The sequence below is a fragment of the Ctenopharyngodon idella genome, chromosome 22 (assembly GCF_019924925.1).
Source record: "Ctenopharyngodon idella isolate HZGC_01 chromosome 22, HZGC01, whole genome shotgun sequence".
Taxonomy (NCBI): Eukaryota; Metazoa; Chordata; class Actinopteri; order Cypriniformes; family Xenocyprididae; genus Ctenopharyngodon; species Ctenopharyngodon idella.
In genome coordinates, this window is record NC_067241.1 from 1,622,648 (window position 1) to 1,642,556 (window position 19,909).

Here is a 19,909-nt window from a genome sequence, read left to right on the forward strand (position 1 = left end):
TTTAGATTGTCGGTGTGGTGATTGCTTGTTGAGTGGGCGGTGGCGACAGCTAGATTGTGACTGGAGCGCTGATGGTAGGAAGTAGTGTAGATTCCGGAAGCGATCCGGAAATGGAGGATGAAATGGCTGATGCAGATAGTGGAGGCAATGCAAGTAATGAATGGAAAGTGGTAGAAACTCAGAAAAGAAAGAAAAGTTGGGGACAAATCTCAGAAATGGACAGTGAAAAGGGAAATCACCAGGCAAGAAGGAGGAAAGAGGAATATAAGGTATTGCTACTGAGTCTGTTAATGTCATTAACCCTTTAAAATGAACAAAAACACTTAAAGAAACATTAAGGACGATTGAAAGTATTAAGACATTGAGGGATGGCAAATTGATGTTGTTCTGTAAAGACGGTAGACAACAAAAAATGGCCCTGGGAATAAAATCATTGATCGGACACAAAGTTGTATGCTCAATCCCAGAAGCGAAGAATTGGGTTAGAGGTGTGATAACAGGGATCCCAACTGATGTTTCAGTTGAGAAAATCAAAAGAAATATAACTGGGGGAGCAGTAAGTGATGTCAGGCGGCTCAAGTGCATTAGAAATAATAAAAAGACTGACAGCCTCTCAGTAGTGTTAAACTTTGATGAGAACAAATTACCTGAGAGAGTATATTTAGGATTTGTGAGCTACAATGTCAGGCCATATGTTCCCCCGCCACTAAGACTAATGCCAAAAATTCAGCCACGTAGCGGCAGTTTGCAAAGGAAAACAGAGATATGCGCGGTGTGGAGGTGAGCATGAATATGGCAAGTGTGGGCAAGGTATTAATCCTAAATGTTGTAATTGTGGAGGAGAGCACAGTGCAGGATACGGAGGATGTCTAGTAAGGAAAAATGCAGTGAAAGTACAAAATGTCAGAGTGGCAGAAGGAATATCATACGCTGAGGCTATAAAGAAAGTAAAACAAGCACCCAAAGTAATAGAAACAAGGACAACAGCACCACAACAAAAAATGGTGTTGAAAGAGCAAAGTAAAGAGAGCGAAGTGATTGTTGATAAAGTGTCATTCGTAGCATTCATAGCAGAAGTGGTGAATTGTACCGCCCAAACTGAAAGCAGGACAGAGAGAATTAAAATCATTATCAGAGCTGCTGAAAAGTACTTGGAGTTAGAGGATGTTACAGTAGATATGATAAACGAAAGGCTTAAGATGCAAACAGTAATCAGTCAGACAGAAAACAGCCAAACATGTGGTGGTACATAATGGTGTTAACAATATTGCAATGGAATGCAAGAAGTTTAATTGCCAATGGACAAGATTTCAAAAAATTTATAACAAATCAAGGAAATAGTCCTGACATTATATGTGTTCAAGAAACGTGGCTTAAACCTCAATTAAATTTTTTAATTCATGGATACATTACAATCAGAAGAGATAGAAATAAAGGAAATGGTGGTGGGATAGCAACATTTATTAAACAAGATATTGGGTATAGAACAGTTGAGGTAAATGGGGAGCAAGAGGTTGTAGTGGTGGAAATATGGGAAGGTGTACAGAGTATTAGAATAATTAACTTTTACAATCCATGTGACAGGTTAAGCAAGGATAAGCTAGAAAATATTGGAGGAAATGGAAGTAATAAAGTGGTGTGGTGATTTTAATGCACACAGCACATTATGGGGGAGTACAAACACAGATAACAATGGATTGATCTTAGAAGACATGCTAGATTGGGGAGGATTAGTGTGTATCAATGATGGAAGCTATATAGTTGATTTGTCACAAGGAAAATATTCAATTCAATTCACATTTATTTGTATAGCGCTTTTCACAATACATATCGTTTCAAAGCAGCTTTACAGAGAATGCATGTCAACATTACAATTTGGAGAATGCAGTTAGCTAATAATGTAATAATTTAGGCAATTAATTTACAATCACTGTTAGCAATTTAATTGAAGGTAGATGCAAAGAGCTCCTGGAAAAATGAAATACATATTAACAATAATTAGGATATATAGAAATTTTGCGAATGTGCGTGTTGATCCAGATGTTGCATCTTCTGAAGTCCTCGCAGGAGTTGGCGCTGTCTCTTCAAAAGTGTTGGTCATCTGAGGTCTTCTTAAGAGGGGCGGGCGTCCCGAGGTAAAACGGAAAAGCAAATGGAGAATAATTAGCATAGCTGCTGTTTATAACATTAAGCAAAGATAGTCATGTGCAATTGATCTGATATGAGATTCATTATGTGAATGCTTGGGTAAAGAGATGCGTCTTTAATCTAGATTTAAACTGGGTGAGCGAGTCTGACCCCCGAACATTATCAGGAAGGCTATTCCAGAGTTTAGGAGCCAAATGTGAAAACGCTCTCCCACCTTTAGAGGACTTAGCTATCCTAGGTACAACCAGAAGTCCAGAGTTTTGTGATCTTAAAGAGCGTGAAGGATTGTAGGGCGATAGAAGATCAGTTAAGTACACAGGAGCTAAACCATTTAGAGCCTTGTAGGTCATTAGCAGTACTTTATAATCGATATGGAACTTAATAGGTAACCAGTGTAGAGATGATAAAATTGGTGTTATATGATCATATTTTCTTGACCTGGTAAGAACTCTAGCAGCTGCATTTTGTACTAATTGTAGCTTGTTTATTGAGGAAGCAGGGCAACCAGCTAGTAATGCATTACAGTAATCTAGTCTAGACGTCATGAAAGCATGAACTAACTTTTCTGCATCAGAAACAGATAACATATTCCGTATCTTAGCAATGTTTCTGAGGTGGAAGAAGGCTGTTTTTGTAACATATGAAATATGATTTTCAAAGGACAAGTTGCTGTCTAATATAACACCCAGGTCTTTAACTGTCGAGGATGGAGTAACAATACATCCTTCTAAATGCAGATTGTAGTCTGAGAGATTCTGTGTACAGGTTTTTGGCCCAATAAGTAATACTTCAGTCTTATCTGAATTTAATAGAAGAAAATTACTAGTCATCCAATGTTTTACTTCTTTAACACACTCTGTCAGATTGGATAATTTAGAGTTTTCATCTGGTTGTGTTGAAATATATAACTGAGTATCATCGGCATAGCAGTGGAAACTAATTCCATGTCTTCTTATAATATTACCAAGTGGCAGCATGTATATTGAAAATAGCAGAGGGCCTAACACAGATCCTTGCGGCACTCCATAATTTACTATCGTTATCTTAGATTTTAGAAAATATTCAATGTTAGACTTAACCCTAGTCTCTGAAAGTTTAGCTGGAAAATGTGATTGGAAAGTATGAAATAAAAGTACAGTTGGTAAGTGATCATTTCCCTATCAGCAGTACAATCGGTTTAGATATAGCACAAGTTGTGGTGGAAAGAATGCCAAGGTGGAAATTTAAATCAGCCAACTGGGACAAATTTAAGGAGTTATGTCATAACAGAATGTCTGAATTTAGTAAGTCTATGGAAGATGTAGAGGATTTTAATTATAAGATATGTGAAGTTCTTCAAAGTACTGCTAAAGAAGTAATAGGTAAGAAGAAGGCTGGTAACAGGAAGAAAGCCGTCCCATGGTGGAATGAGGAATGTAGTGAGGCAATTAGTAAAAGGAATAAAGCACTTAAGAGAGTAAGAAGATCATTTAATTATAATGATTTTATTATAAAAAAGCACAGGCCATAGTGAGGAGAGTAATACGGACATCTAAGAGAAATTATTGGAGGGAATTTTGCAACAATATTGGGGAAGATATTGAAATTAATGAAGTTTGGAGTATGATAAGGAAAATGGGAGGGAAGCAAAGAAATAGCAGCATACCTGTCTTAGTATATAATGATAAACTAGTAATATCAGACAGCGATAAGTTGGAGGCACTAGCAGAAACATTTACTGAAGTGCACAGTGGTTCAAATTTGTCAGATGAAATGAGGAGGTATAGGGAACAGATCCTGAGTAAGAATCCTCAACTACTGGAAGAAAAAGGACCATCTGGATGTACTTAAGATTCAGAGTTTACTCTGTATGAGCTGAAGAAAGCGCTTGCAGTGGTTAAATAAACTTCACCAGGAAGAGATGATATTGGTTATGAGATGGTAAAACATCTATAGACATCAAGTATAATTTTAAGCCTCTTTAACAAGGTGTGGGAGTCAGGGAAGTTACCAGCTGACTGGAAGCATGGTGTTATAGTGCCAATCGCAAAGCCAGGCAAGGATCATACACAACCAAATAATTACAGGCCCATTGCTTTAACTTCAAACCTTTGCAAGCTAATGGAACGTATAGTAATGAGCAGATTGGTGTATATCATTGAGAAGAAAAATCTTTTCTCACCATATCAAAGTGGTTTCCGGAAAGGGCGAAACACAATGGACTCTGTGCTCTGTTTGGAAGCTGAAATAAGAAAGGCACAAGTAAACAAGGAAGTGTTAGTAGGAGCATTTTTCGATGTTGAAAAAGCGTACATGATGAGGAAAGAGGGACTTTTAATAAAATTAGAAATAATGGAAATAAAAGGAAGAATGTATAATTGGATCAAGAATTTCTTGTTTAAAAGAACTTTACAAGTTACAACTGCATTTTCTCAGATATATCAAATAGAGAATGGAACACCTCAAGGAAGTGTTAGCAGTCCTATTCTGTTTAATCTAATGATTAACGATATTTTTACTCAGATAGACACGGGGATAGGAAGGTCCTTGTATGCAGGTGACGGCGCGCTGTGGAAAAGGGGCCACAATGTGGGGCATGTGGAGAAGTGTATGCAGAATGCTGTTAAAAAAAGTAGAAAATTGGCCTAATGAATTGGGTTTCCGTTTTTCTGTAGCAAAAACTCAGGTGATCTGTTTTACAAAAAGAAAAATCAATCCAATAATGAATATTAAAATGAATGGTCAGCAATTGGAGCAGGTGTCAGTAATTAGATTTCTGGGAATGTGGATGGACTCAAAACTGAATTTTAGAATTCATATTCAGAAAATGGTAGACAAAGGTAAAAAAAAGCGATAAATGTAATGAGGTGTTTGTCAGGAGTTGAATGGGGGGCATGTCGTCAGTCTCTTAAAAGTATATACTGTGCACTGATAAGAACAGCTATTGATTATGGCAGTATGGTGTATAGTTCTGCATCTAAAACACAACTGTTAAAGATCGAGGCAATTCGATCACAAGCACTGCGAATATGTTGTGGAACAATAAGATCATCTCCAATAAAAGCAGTACAAGTAAAGATGGGTGAATTGCCTCAAGAAATCCGAAGGCTCAAATTAAAGATGAGATACTGGATTAATGTAAAGGGACACTTGGATAGTCATCCAGTTAAGAAAGTTCTGAAGGATTGCTGGGAATATGAGTATAAAAAACTATCAAGCTTTGGATGGACTGCTAATGAGGAGGCACAGAATATGGGAATTAGTGACATCAATATTGCCCCTTCTGCAACTTCAGCAATTCCTCCTTGGTTTTTCCCAATGCCAGTAGTTGACATTCAGTTATATAAAGAAAAACATAAAGAAAGAAATATGTTAACAAATATAGCAGTGCAGCAATACATTGAACAATCATATTATAGCATATTACAAATATATACGGATGGCTCTAAAGATCCTGAATCTGGAATAACAGCATCAGCAGTCTATATACCCCAATTCAAAATATCAAAAAGAATTTCAGATCATATATCTGTTTTTACTACAGAGATGATAGCAATATTTCTAGCACTGCAGTGGATAGAAGAAGTACAGCCAACAAGAACAGTAATTTGTACAGACTCCCTTTTGTACAGAGTTTTAATAGCTTATAAGTGGAATATCAACAGCGAGACAAGATATGATATTTGAAGTGATGCAGAGTCTATTTAGAATAAGACAATCTGGAATTATGGTAAATTTCCTGTGGGTATCATCACATATGGGTGTGGAAGGAAATAGGGCTGCGATTGGAGAAAAAATCTAATTGCGATTTTTCTGGTTAAAATTGCGATTTAAAATGCGATATATAAAACAAATGAAAAAAAAAAAAAGATAAACAATACCAGGCTTGTTTTGCTTGTTTGTAGGGCTGCAGAATTTGGCCCAAAATTTTGTGCTAATATATTATTTTGACTAATTATTTTATTATTATTATTATCATTATTGCTAAATAAAAATATTAAACCAAATAAGAAATATTACTGTTGTAATAACTTTCATTATTAAAGTATTTAGCATTAGTATTTTAAATATAACTATAATAATTAGAAAATAATATTTAAAACTTGTATGACAAAATGTGGGGTTACCTGTTAACATGCAAGCAGTATGTCTATAAATCATTAGAAAGGTCTAAGGATTTATTATCAAATATTATATTATTATTATAAAAATCTGTCTCAATAATTTCTTTATTTTTGTCAGGAGGTATGCAAAATCAAAAATAGAGTCCATGTATTTAATATGAACTACGTGCCTCTTATGCATCCACTGTGGAAAAAAAAACCCTGTACACTTATGTACGCTGGAGAAAAACATATTGATTATATGTTCCCCTCAAAGTTCTTTAGAAAGAGAAATAATTTTTCCTATTTTTACCCTGAATAGGATTGAGTGAGCTTTACTTGGGCTAAACATGTCTGTTTCATACTGGACGCCGGAGGGCGCCCTTGAGCTCCAAATACTCCAAATATACGCAATATAACAAACGCTGTTCCAGGAAATCCCGAATGGCATCATGCTATCGCTGTGACTGAATAAAAAGAAGGTAGAAACGCTTTGATTGATTAAACATGAATAAAATAAACAGACGACTACAACAATACATGGTTTATATGTTTTCTTCAAGCCTTCTCGGGTATTTCCGTAATAATTAAGTATATTTATAATCCAATGCTAATCAAAATGCTATTTCAAACACTCAACTGACGTTATGAAGTGAGTTTGGAGTAAAAACACATTAAATGTTGTCTTTTGTTAGAAAAGAAGTTCATAAAGGCTTCTCATGTTTGGAAAGTTTGTATATTTGATGTGCGTTGCTTTTTCTAATGCAGTGCTCTCAGATGGAGCGTCATTTACTACTGATCACAGAGCAGCTCTTCACTAACACGCTGTGTACGTATTTATATAATTAAAAATCGCAGCCTTTGCGATGTCATAATCGCACTAAGCCAAATCGCGATTTCGATTCGATTACGATTAATCGTGCAGCCCTAGAAGGAAATGAGGAGGTAGACCATCCGGCTAAACAGGATTTGAAACATGCACAAATTGACAATGAGTAAAGCAGAGTAAAAGGGTTAATTGCAAATGAAACAAGAAAGAAATGGCAGAAGGAGTGGGATAGTGGAACAAAAGGTAGACACTTTCATCATATTCAAGTGAAAGTAGGGCTAGAAAGAAGAACAGGAAAGAAGATATTTTAATGTCAAGAATGCGTCTTGGACATGGTTCATTAAATCAGGGTCTGCATAGAATGGGGAGGCGTGAAAATGGAAACTGATAAATGTGGTCAAGCAGAATCAGTAGAGCACGTACTTATAGAGTGTGATGCATATGAAGGAGCAAGATTTAAACTAATTCATTATTTTCTTAAAACAAACAAGACTGATCAATAGAATTTAGGATACAGTTGTATTATTATTATTATTATTATTATTTTCATTAATTGAGTTATCGAACTTCCCAACCATTATGCGCTCCACACTCCTATCCAGTAGGTGGCGGGAATGCACCATTTAAGTTGGTCTGCCAACCGCCATTAACACCAGAAGAAGAAGAATATTGTCGGCGTTGTCAAAGCCATAGATATACATAATAAGGGCTAGATGTCTCGTCCGCGCTGCTGGCCAATGGAGGTCGGCGTCCGCACCTGGCGGCCATCTTGTAACAGTCAGCTCGCTCACTCGTTACATTGTGTTTTTTAATGGTGCATGTACTTTTTAAATAACCATAACTTGCTCAATTTTCTACCGATTTTCAAACTGTTTGGTTTGTTATAAACATCAGAGATGTACTTATGACACTGCATACTTATGAATAATTATAACCATGGACTTCCATATGAAAATAACATTGAACAGAACAGATAGGTGCAATGAATATACACACACACAAGGTATTTATGTTAAATCAATATATAGGCTACTAAAACTCAGTGTACAGAATGGCAACATGAGATATACAGGTGCTGGTCATATAATTAGAACATCATTAAAAAGTTGATTTATTTCACTAATTCCATTCAAAAAGTTTAACTTGTATATTATATTCATTCATTACACACAGACTGATATATTTCAAATGTTTATTTCTTTTAATTTTGATGATTATAACTGACAACTAAGGAAAATCCCAAATTCAGTATCTCAGAAAATTAGAATATTGTGAAAAGGTTCAACTTTGAAGACACCTGTTGCCACACTCTAATCAGCTAATTAACTCAAAACACCTGCAAAGGCCTTTAAATGGTCTCTCAGTCTAGTTCTGTAGGCTACACAATCATGGGGAAGACTGCTGACTTGACAGTTGTCCAAAAGACGACCATTGACACCTTGCACAAGGAGGGCAAGACACAAAAGGTCATTGCAAAAGAGGCTGGCTGTTCACAGAGCTCTGTGTCCAAGCACATTAATAGAGAGGCGAAGGAAAGGAAAAGATGTGGTAGAAAAAAGTGTACAAGCAATAGGGATAACCGCACCCTGGAGAGGATTGTGAAAGAAAACCCATTCAAAAATGGGGAGATTCACAAAGAGTGGACTGCAGATGGAGTCAGTGCTTCAAGAACCACTGCGCACGGACGTATGCAAGACATGGGTTTCAGCTGTCGCATTCCTTGTGTCAAGCCACTCTTGAACAACAGACAGCGTCAGAACCGTCTCGCCTGGGCTAAAGACAAAAAGGACTGGACTGCTGCTGAGTGGTCCAAAGTTATGTTCTCTGATGAAAGTATATTTTGCATTTCCTTTGGAAATCAGGGTCCCAGAGTCTGGAGGAAGAGAGAAGAGGCACACAATCCACGTTGCTTGAGGTCCAGTGTAAAGTTTCCACAGTCAGTGATGGTTTGGGGTGCCATGTCATCTGCTGGTGTTGGTCCACTGTGTTTTTTGAGGTCCAAGGTCAACGCAGCCGTATACCAGGAAGTTTTAGAGCACTTCATGCTTCCTGCTGCTGACCAACTTTATGGAGATGCAGATTTCATTTTCCAACAGGACTTGGCACCTGCACACAGTGCCAAAGCTACCAGTACCTGGTTTAAGGACCATGGTATCCCTGTTCTTAATTGGCCAGCAAACCCGCCTGACCCTAACCCCATAGAAAATCTATGGGGTATTGTGAAGAGGAAGATGCGATATGCCAGACCCAACAATGCAGAAGAGCTGAAGGCCACTATCAGAGCAACCTGGGCTCTTATAACACCTGAGCAGTGCCACAGACTGATCGACTCCATGCCACGCCGCATTGCTGCAGTAATTCAGGCAAAAGGAGCCCCAACTAAGTATTGAGTGCTGTACATGCTCATACTTTTCATGTTCATACTTTTCAGTTGGCCAAGATTTCTAAAAATCCTTTCTTTTTATTGGTCTTAAGTAATATTCTAATTTTCTGAGATACTGAATTTGGGATTTTCCTTAGTTGTCAGTTATAATCATCAAAATTAAAAGAAATAAACATTTGAAATATATCAGTCTGTGTGTAATGAATGAATATAATATACAAGTTTCACTTTTTGAATGGAATTAGTGAAATAAATCAACTTTTTGTTGATATTCTAATTATATGACCAGCACCTGTATTATAATATGAACGGCTCATATATAGCGGCTCAAATCGCTTATGCGCATCCCGTGTGCAGAATGATGCGCTTGAAGCATCATGGAGTCACAGCGTGCAGCGGCAGCGCTTCGCATTGAAAAGTTCAAAGCACAAAGTGAAGATATATTGATGAGTATTGTATTACCGGTATCGTTGTCTACAGATGAAGTATAATAATAGAAACATTGATTCATCTTTGAGAGAGTTTCATTGTGTTGACTGTCGTAACCGAACGCGACATGCAGTCTGAATGCTGAATGGAGAATGACTGACAGCTGCAGTGGAGGGAGGCATTTACGTGAACTTTAATTTAACGACTTAAATATTTATCTGTACCTCGATAGATAGAGTCAGGGTAATCAAGGTGGTTGCTAGGGTGTTATGCGGTTTCTAGGGTGCTCAGGGTGGTTGCTAAGGTGTTGCTATGCGGTTGCTAAGGTACTCAGGGTGGTTGCTAGGTTGTTGCTATGTGGTTGCTAGGGTACTCTAGGTGGTTGCTAAGGTGTTGCTGTGCGGTTGCTAGGGTACTCGGGGTGGTTGCTAAGGTGTTGCTATGCGGTTGCTAGGGTACTCGGGGTGGTTGCTAAGGTGTTGGTATGCGGTTGCTAGGGTACTCGGGGTGGTTGCTAAGGTGGTGCTATGTGGTTGCTAAGGTATCCTGGGTCCTTGCCAGGGTGGTCCTATGTGGTTGCTAAGGTACTCGGGCTAGTTACTAGGATGTTGCCAGATTGATTTGTGTGGTTGCCATGGTGTTCTGGTTGGCTGCTATGCGGTTGCTAGGTTGTTCTGGGTGGTTGCTATGAGATAGATAGATAGATAGATAGATAGACAGAAACAGATCTGTACCTCAAATTAAACTATGGAATGGCTTCAGGACGCTTGGAATATAGTGCACAGAAACTTTATGGTGCTTTTTAATGTTTTTGTGCCTTTTGTGGAACTTAACAATAACAGAATAGTAGGCTACACGCACAGTATCGGATTTGGATCGGTCCCGTCCGGCCGATACCCGATCCGGCAAAAATGGCAGTATCGGAGCCGATACCCGATCTGAATATCGGATCGGTGCATCCCTGGTCACAGCCTTGATAACTTGCGCAAGTAGCGGTGATACACAACTATACTGCACGATTAAGTCGTTTTTCGAAAAGAAAAGCTGCAATTTCAACATGTTCAAGCATCCAGAATTATAGCCACGTTAACAACGTTTGTAAGAAACCAAACCATTTGTAAATCCGTCAAGATTTCAGCGAGATAAGAGTATTTGTGTTCGTGCAGATCACTCACCTTACATCAGGTACGACAGAGCCCGCCAGAAAGCTTGCCTGTGACAAGATGGCCGCCGGTGATGACGTTGGAGACTCCGCCGTAAGACATCTAGCCTTTATTATCTATGGTCAAAGCCACTGCAAAGAATATACACTAACAAGAAGTGACACTTAATAGAACATTCCATTGCAACACCGGCGCCCAGCAGCAGCCCTGCGTTTCTGACATTTTGGGGTGAAAGCGAGTCGGCAGTCCACTAGTTTGTATGGCAATATCAGCTGCTTTGTTAAAAATCCAACCTGAATGATGAATAACCAACCAGAATAAAATACTATCACTAGTGATCATAAAATCCTTTTAACAGTTTATTTTACACACTTTGTGTTTAAGTCTTCCACTTTTTTCCACAAAACCTTTGCTCTCTAGAAACCCAGTCAGTTTGGGTTACACTGAAACACTGAATTATTACCAACATATGAAATTAAAGTAAGGACATGCATCAGAAAAATTGGCAATGTTGGACAATAAATATATGAATATAACAGCTTGATTTTGCAGTGTTAACTAATGTACGTTGAAGCAAAAGTGTCTAAAAGTGTGAATTATGCGATAATGGACACAGCAATGTATTATAAGATCATTATGTTATAGCGTGATCCATTAAAATGTACAATATAGCCTATTTTAATTCAGACTTAGATATTATTACTATTACTCCACTAGGTCTAAAATATATTGTTCACTGCAAACATGATGATCTTAAATTTATTAATTGTTAATTTACTATTAATAAATGTGTAAAGTTGCATAAAATGGAAATACTCAATAAAGTAGGCTCAGATGGTTGAATGGTTGGATTCCACAACTGGTAAAATAAAACAGTGAAATTCGCTGATTTTGGGTGCGTAAGATGTGAAGGATCCTATGGTCCAGTTAGTATTTTCACACCATAATGGCAGCCGCGCTACCGGAGCGCCATCTAGTGGCTGTTACCCAAAAAGTATCAAAGTGTCGCCTCTTGGGTTCTAAGCTCTTTGGCCACTGGAAGGCAAGCCTGCAACCTATAGCAAAAAAAGCGTAACGGCTAATGCTAACGCTCCGCCCCCAGCGGTACGCAGGGAAGGAGACCAGAGGCTGTTTTTTGAATGGATGTCAATGGATGAGAGGCTTCACAATGCTGATTAAACAGCTTTTGTGGGGAAATAGCTAATCATTTAATTAATCGACAGCCTGTTCGCTAATCTTCAGCATGTTTTACACTAAACAATACTTTCGTTGGGAACTATATGTAGATTTTAGCTTGATAAAAAACTTTTTTTTTAAGAGAAGGCAGACTAGGGAATGTTGCGACTGATGTCACTGCCATTACATGATAGGCTGAGAGGTTCCACATGTGATTAAGTTAGCTGTTACGCTTTCTCCAATGGTAAGAGATACAGACCCTCTTATCTCCCTATAATAATATGATCTCTAAGAAAGGCTGCGGCTCCAGACCGAATTCAACCTATTAACAACTTCTCAGGAAGAGAAAAGGTTGCTAAAGACTCACCACACGTTTTATGAATTCGGTGATAAGGCTAATAGATTATTGGCCTATCAAGCTCGCCAATCTGATGTCTCCAAAATGATTACTCAAATTCAGTCCTCTTCTGGTTCTATGTTACACACTGCACAAGATACAAATAATAGATTTTTTCAATATTAATCATCTCTGTATTCCTCAGAATATACTAATGATTTGGCTTTCTTGGAATCCTTTTTTGCAAAGCTACATCTGCCTACTGTTAGTATTGGTCCTGAACTTGGTGATACTATTAGACAACAAGAGGTTATGGAAGCTGTTGTGGCTGTGCAGAGTGGTAAGGCACCTGGACTGGACGGCTTCCCTATAGAATTTTATAAAAAGTTCTCAGCTCTGTTGAGCCCACTTCTTGCAGCAGTATATAATGAGTCTTTTGAGAAAGGCTCCCTCCCTTTGACTCTTACACAGGCTTCAATTTCACTTTTGTTAAAAGAAAACAAGGACTCTACTTTCTGTGAATCATATAGACCAATTTCACTACTAAATACTGATTTTAAGATATTGGCTAAAGCTCTTGCATTTCGTCTAGAACCCATCTTGCCCGCAATAATTCACAATGACCAAATAGGATTTATTCGAGGTCGCAACCCCTTTAACAACCTCCAACATTTGTTTAATGTTATGTATACTCACTCACACTCGGATACAGAAAGCATTGTCTCTCTCGACGTTTATAATGTATGTACTTTATACCTTGTAAATGCACAGTGCTGCTACACATCTGTTGTGTTGAATGTCTGATGTCTTTGTAGTGTTAGCTTGTGTGCTCCTATAGCAAAGCCGCGAAGTGGGAAGTATTGTGGAATGATATGTTTAAATTTTTGTTGGTTTTCTTTGTATACTATGACATAAATACCTATAAATAAAATACTCAAAAAAAAAAAAAAAAAGATCTCTGGTATTGTTAACTTTAATAGTGATTTTAGCTGTTTGCTGTCTGCTACTAGAAATCTTTGTTAAGCTGGCGTTTGTTCGGGCGGATGCTGCATCCGTATATGGTCCATAGCTGGTCCTCTGCTGTGTTTCTCCGCATTTGAGCATTGCAGATGAAGCCTGTTTGGGTGATTCCTGCTATCTGTATGCGACCTATTAAAGTAAGGGCTGCTGGATAGATGATTTGGTCCGCATTATCTGGTATGTACCTACAACCCACTCTTGTCTCTCTCTATCCTGCAAAAAAAAGCATATTAGTTTGGGTTACAACATTTTCTGTGTCCTAGGTGTTTAAACCAGCCTGTGAGCGTGTCTGCTTCTGTGCTTCCGGCCCTGCATGGCTTATGCAGGGATTACAGCATGGCTTGCAATTTCAACACTGCTGTTTTGCCTTTACGTGATATTTAATTAATCTGTTTTGCCTTAATATTGCTTTCATTATTATGTTTGGCATTTATTATTTTGTTTTCCTTTAATGTATGTTTTGTATGCAAGTCTTGTGCTTGTAGTCAATTTATTTGTCTGATTTGTATTTATTTGTTTTGCATGCAAGTCTTGTGTTTGCAGTTAATTTGGTTGGTTTGTAATTTGTCTTGCCTGAATGTATGTTTTGTATTTAAGTTCTTTTGTTTGTAATTTGTTTGGTTTGCATTTATTAATGTGATTTGCTTTAATTTACTTTTGTATTTAAGTCTTTCTTTTGTTTGCAGTTAATTCATTTGGTTTTGGATTTGCGTTTAATCTTTTTGTTTACATTTAAGCTTGTTGCATTGTGAATGTTTGTTTTGCAGTCAAGCATTCTGTTATTTAATAATTCCTTTTTTCCCCCCTTTATTACTTTTTGTTTTGTGGCAATAAGTTTGTTTGTGTTATTTGTGATTTGATTGTTTGTATAATAATTCTCTTCATGTCTTTTGTGGGAGCTGGGGGCTTGGAGAAGGCAGGCTGGCTGTTCCCATGTGGCATTAGCCCTGTTCACCAAAGTGGTGTGGATTTGCAGTGAATTTCCTGGGGTCTAAGTGTGGTTTTGTGCACGTGTGGGTATTAAGTAGTACAGGCCTTATTGAAGCCTGGTGTCTAGCCGCCTCCCTATTGCGAATCCCCTGCTCTTTTTTTTTTTTTTGTTAACTCTTGTCCTGTTGTCTCGTGTGTACTCTTGGGCAGCTTGTTGTACTTGATATGTATAATTTTCCATTTTTATTGAATGAGACAAATTTTAACTGAGATTGTTTAATAAAGATTTGTATTTTTATACAAGGTATTCATGTCTCTGGGTGTTCATGTGAGAAGGCGAACCTGTGGGTCTTTCCCGGGTGTTAAATTCCCGGGTGGCATAGTTGTGATACGGAAGCCCTAAACAGCCATGGATTATTATTATTTTTTCTATCTTGTTTTCTCGTGATCTCAAGATAACAAAAGTTGTTTTCTCGAGATCACGACTTAACTTTCTCGTGATCTCCAGATAACAAAAGTTGTTTTTTCGTGATCACGACTTAATTTTCTCGTGATCTCGAGATAACGAAAGTTGTTTTCTCGTGATCACGACTTAATTTTCTCGTCATCTCGACATAAGTGTTCTTTTTACAATGATTGATTCTGAAACACTGCACCCGGATTCTACTGTTGCTATAGAAACGAACACAACTTTCACGCGCATCAAATCGACGGATAAATCATGCGCTCTTATATCTTGTGGATATTTCAGCAAAATGTTTACTTCGCTTAATAATAAAGTTTACAATAAATAACTACATGTAGGCTAATCAATCACTGTTTAATAAATGTACGCTAAACATTTTATTTGTGTAATTAACATGTTTAATAATCAACAGAGCATTCAACATCTCAAGTGCAGACGGAGTGCCTTCAGAAATATGCCAGATTATTCTATAATTCTAAAAACTTTTAAAGCTGCTTGGATTAACCCACTTTATTTTCCTCATTCGCTTGAAATAAAATTATATTACATAACGTGTTTGTTATTTTTATTCGTCATGTAGAACAGGCTGATATCATGTGTGTTAAACTGTCTTCCTCCTCCTAGCTCTTCCATTAAAAAGAGGTGCAATACTCCAGATTTCCAAAAAACAAAACTTCCAGTTGATATAGGCTAAAACAATCTTGGAAAAAACAATGCTGTCTGGGAAGAGTGTTTATGTGTATGCGTGTGGTTTCCTACAAAGAAATTTAGAAAATACAATAGGTTACACACTATCACTGAATTAAATGACATAGGCTATAAATCATATTTCTTATCCATATATATTGAGTGACATGAGGTAAACGAACACGGAAACTGCGATGATTAAAATGGCGTCTTAAAGATACACAATAAGGTGCAAACAGAATACTATACAGTGACATCAAAATTAGTTTTAATAAGCAATAAGTTTAGTATCAGACCGAACTATTGGGGTAGTGAAACTGTGAGTCATGCATCTAGCAGCCAGAACGTAACGATAACGTTACAAAATAATCATATTCAAGCATTTAACAGTTAAGTTAATTACTTAACGCATACAGTACTGCACAAAATAAAGCGATCACGAAGACTCTCTCTGTCCGAAACTCGTACAATCTGGGCCAATATGAACTAATACAGTAAAGTGGATATTTACCGCACCCCATCAGTTATATTTGGTAATATACTGACACCTGTTGGCACATTTGTGTAATTTAGAGCAGAGATTAAGTCGTGATCACGAGAAAACAAGATAGAAAAAAAATAAATAATCCATGGCCGTTTAGGGCTTCCGTATGTGACTGTGAATTAGTAGAATAGTTTCAAAGTTGAGTAATTTCTTTAACCCTTTATATAACAGAATCTCTCCTCACATTCAGATTAACTTTAAATTAATTCTTATTTAGATTTATTTCTAATAAATAAACCTGTATCTTGCCTTGAATAACAATAGAAGCTGGAATGATAATTCAAAGATATATATATATTTAATTCGTTTTGGCTTGACGTTTATTTAGCCTGATTAGGCCATCTGTTAACTTTAGATGTTTTATGGTAAAATAAAATAGGGCAGTTTTGTTCATAATTTATGTTTACAAACATTATTGTCACAGAGACGAACTCCGTGGTTCCCTCCTCCGACCATCGGAAGGAGCCCTCACCCGAATACTAACACACACACACACACACACACACACACTACATTTCCCATCAGCCCATACCTTGGACCAATTGCCACATACAGCTGAAGCTCATTATCTGGACTATAAAAGACTCTCACTCACATCATCTCATTGTGAAGTCTTGTATTTGCCTTGGTGTACATTTCTGAGCGTTATTATTCTGTCTGACTACCTGTTGCTGATCCTGTTTGTTACCCGTCTACGATTCTCTGCCGCCTACCTCTGACCTTTGCTTTGTGTCCTGTTCTGTGAGTGATATCTGCCTGCCCTGATCCATTGCCTGTTCTTTGACCACGATTCTGCCCGCCCTCTGTTATACCTGTTTGCCCCGGTTTCACCTTGCCTGTACGACTACACTCTTTTCTAATAAAAGCATGCAAATGGATCCCAGCCTGAGTGACGATTCATTACAATTATAAACAAAGCTCTATAGGTTAGGCTATTTGTAAACATTTTACTTTATTTAGCTACCGATAAATTGCATTATTTCTGAATAATAAAATGCGACATATACGCGACATATTTATTTATTTATTTATTTTTTGCTCTCAGGAATAGTGTCGGTATTTTTAACCATGCAACAAACATTTTAAAATATCTTGAAAAAATACTTTAATTTATAAACCATTGTTTTTCCTTTTGTTTAATAGGTTTACATTAGGACAGAATCTTGTTATAAACATAATGTAGGCCTATTGGCTAAGATGGCAAATACTATCTTTGTTTTTTAGTAAAGAAAATGCTGTAGGGTAGATTAAGGGTGACTGGGACATAAGGTCAAATGGGACAGTATAACTATATAGAATTTGTTTTCTCACCTGATGAGTGAAAAAAAACTTTTTTTGCTGAGCCCTAGCTGTGAGACCACATAATTAAAATGGGATGCCTTCATTGGTCTAACATCATGTAGGTGGGAGGGGCATGCATCAAACAGGAAGTTGACCGTGAAATGCATGAACTGAGGAAAATATAAGCTTTTGGTAGTTTTAATAATAAGGTCCTAAAATTGTCATAGCTGCTATATTGTACAATTTTTGATAGAACCATGAATAAGATGCTGCTACAAAATTTTTTAATATGTTTTTATTTTCAGAATTAGGTTGTTTTTAAAAAAAATTGTTAATATCATGTTTCTATTTTCAGAATTGGGTTGTTTTAATTTTGTCCCATCCACCCAAACACAATTTGGGTGGATGGGACAGTATAATTTTGGGTGATTGGGACAGTGCTTAAATGCTTTGCTAATTAAGAAAAATATTAGCCTTGCAAAAGAGAACCATTGTATATGCTCTATAGCCTATGCTCTAAATCAGTGTTCCTAACCATGTGCAAGCCCTAATCAACCACTAAGATATTCATGAACTAGCTAGATTTGACTAATTTTACTTTTAAGTAAAACAACCAAATTCTGAAAATATAAACATTATAGTTAAACTCTTTTTATTTTTTTATTTTTTTTACTAATTGCAGTAATAATTTTACTGTTGCAGTAATAAAAGATTTGTGCAGGTTAAATGTGTTTGTCAAACAGTTAATTGGTGATGGGCCTACCCAACATCTCATCCAAATGTTACCAAAAAAAAGAAAAAGGTTTTGGATCCGTATACTTTTTTTTTTTTTTTTTTTCTATGAATTTTGGAACTATAGCATTTTTTTTTTTTTTTTTTTTTACTTGTTTACTTGATTTTTAAATGTTTTCAATGACATTTGGACTACAAGCCTTCTTTTGTGGATGGATTTACAAACTGAGAAATAGAGTTGAACAAACATAAATATGGACTCTTAATGATGATGAACAGAAAAGGAAATATTGCATATAAAATTATATCAAAGTATGAACTAACATGTGCAATACAGTAAATATGCTTACACTACCCTAAATCAGTGGAAAGATGTGCTCTCCCAATCACCCAAACGTTGTGTCCCAATCACCCAAATGTTACCAAAAAAAATTTTTTTTGCTCAGTTTTCAGAAAAGTGTAAGTCACACATCCTTTCATTATAATATACCACTGTTTCCTCCTCAAATGGATAGTTAACATCTTCAGTATTACAGAAATGTATCATGTGTTAAGCTGATGGTTTTCATTTATTACAAGAAACCTTGCACAAGGCGGAAATTCAAAAACTGTCCCAATCATCCTTAATTCACCTTACGTATTATTATTATTATTATTATTATTATTATTAAGTAGGCTATATGCAAACACAAAAAAAGTTAAAAAATAACGTTATTAACTGTTATTTTTTCTGATCAAACCCGTTTCAGAACGTTAATAATACAGAAGGAGCGCTGGAACAGAAACGTTAAAATACCGATTCTGCTTGGAGTGAAACGATTGAATTTTTTTTTTTTTTTTTTTTTTTTTTTTTTTAAGCCCTGATTGTTTGGTACAACTTACTTATTGTGTTGATGTTGTATTGTAACACTTGTGCTGCTATTGAGGTGGATACAGGTAAGGTTAGGGACAGGTTTAGTGATGTGGGTAGGTTTAAGGGTGGGTTAAGGGTAAAGGAAGGGTCAACAGTGCAATCATAGATAAAATTACAGAAATTAATTACATTTCATGCAGGTATTTTTAAAACATAAGTGCAATATAAAAATATGTATGTACACAATAAGTGCATTGTATCAAATTATTAATTTAAATGTAAGTACATAGTAGTCAAAAACACTAAATATAAAGTGGGGCCATTCCAGGAATGACATGAATCATTACAATGAATGTACTCAAGAACAATTACAATTAATGTGAACAAGCAATGAGGAAATCGTTTTACTTCTCAGTCAACAAAAAACTGACCTATTTTCTCTACAGCTAGTTAAACATTATCAAATGACAGTACATGTCTTTTAGTCCTTTCATAAACCTCCTCAAATGTTTTTACGTGATGTCAAAATAAAAACTTTCTGGTTTAATTCCTGCTACTTTGAAATAGTCCAGGTTCAGCTGATGCCAACTTATTTTTGACCTGCACTCTAGTACTTAATGTATGTCACTAATTGTCCCTTTGAAACACAGATAAGAATTCAATTCAGTATTTGAAAAACAGTAGGCGAAAAATGCCTGGGTGACCTACTACTTCTGGCGAGATTCTGAAGTGAACATCTAATAGACACTTATCTCATGAGGCCAGTGCCGGTCCTACCTATACACAAAGTACGCAAGTTGTGTGGGGCCCCTGAACCACCTTGGGGCCCCCTTTCTCTCAAAGATGATT

The 19,909-nt window shown here is 36.7% G+C and overlaps 1 long non-coding RNA gene across 1 annotated transcript; it reads left to right on the top strand.

The window, feature by feature from the left end:
• LOC127505434 (uncharacterized) lies at positions 1 to 14,804 on the top strand. Its single transcript, XR_007927702.1, has 3 exons — positions 1 to 269; positions 13,558 to 13,744; positions 13,831 to 14,804. It is a non-coding gene; the product is annotated as an uncharacterized LOC127505434 (long non-coding RNA).
• Positions 14,805 to 19,909: the final 5,105 nt, after the last annotated feature.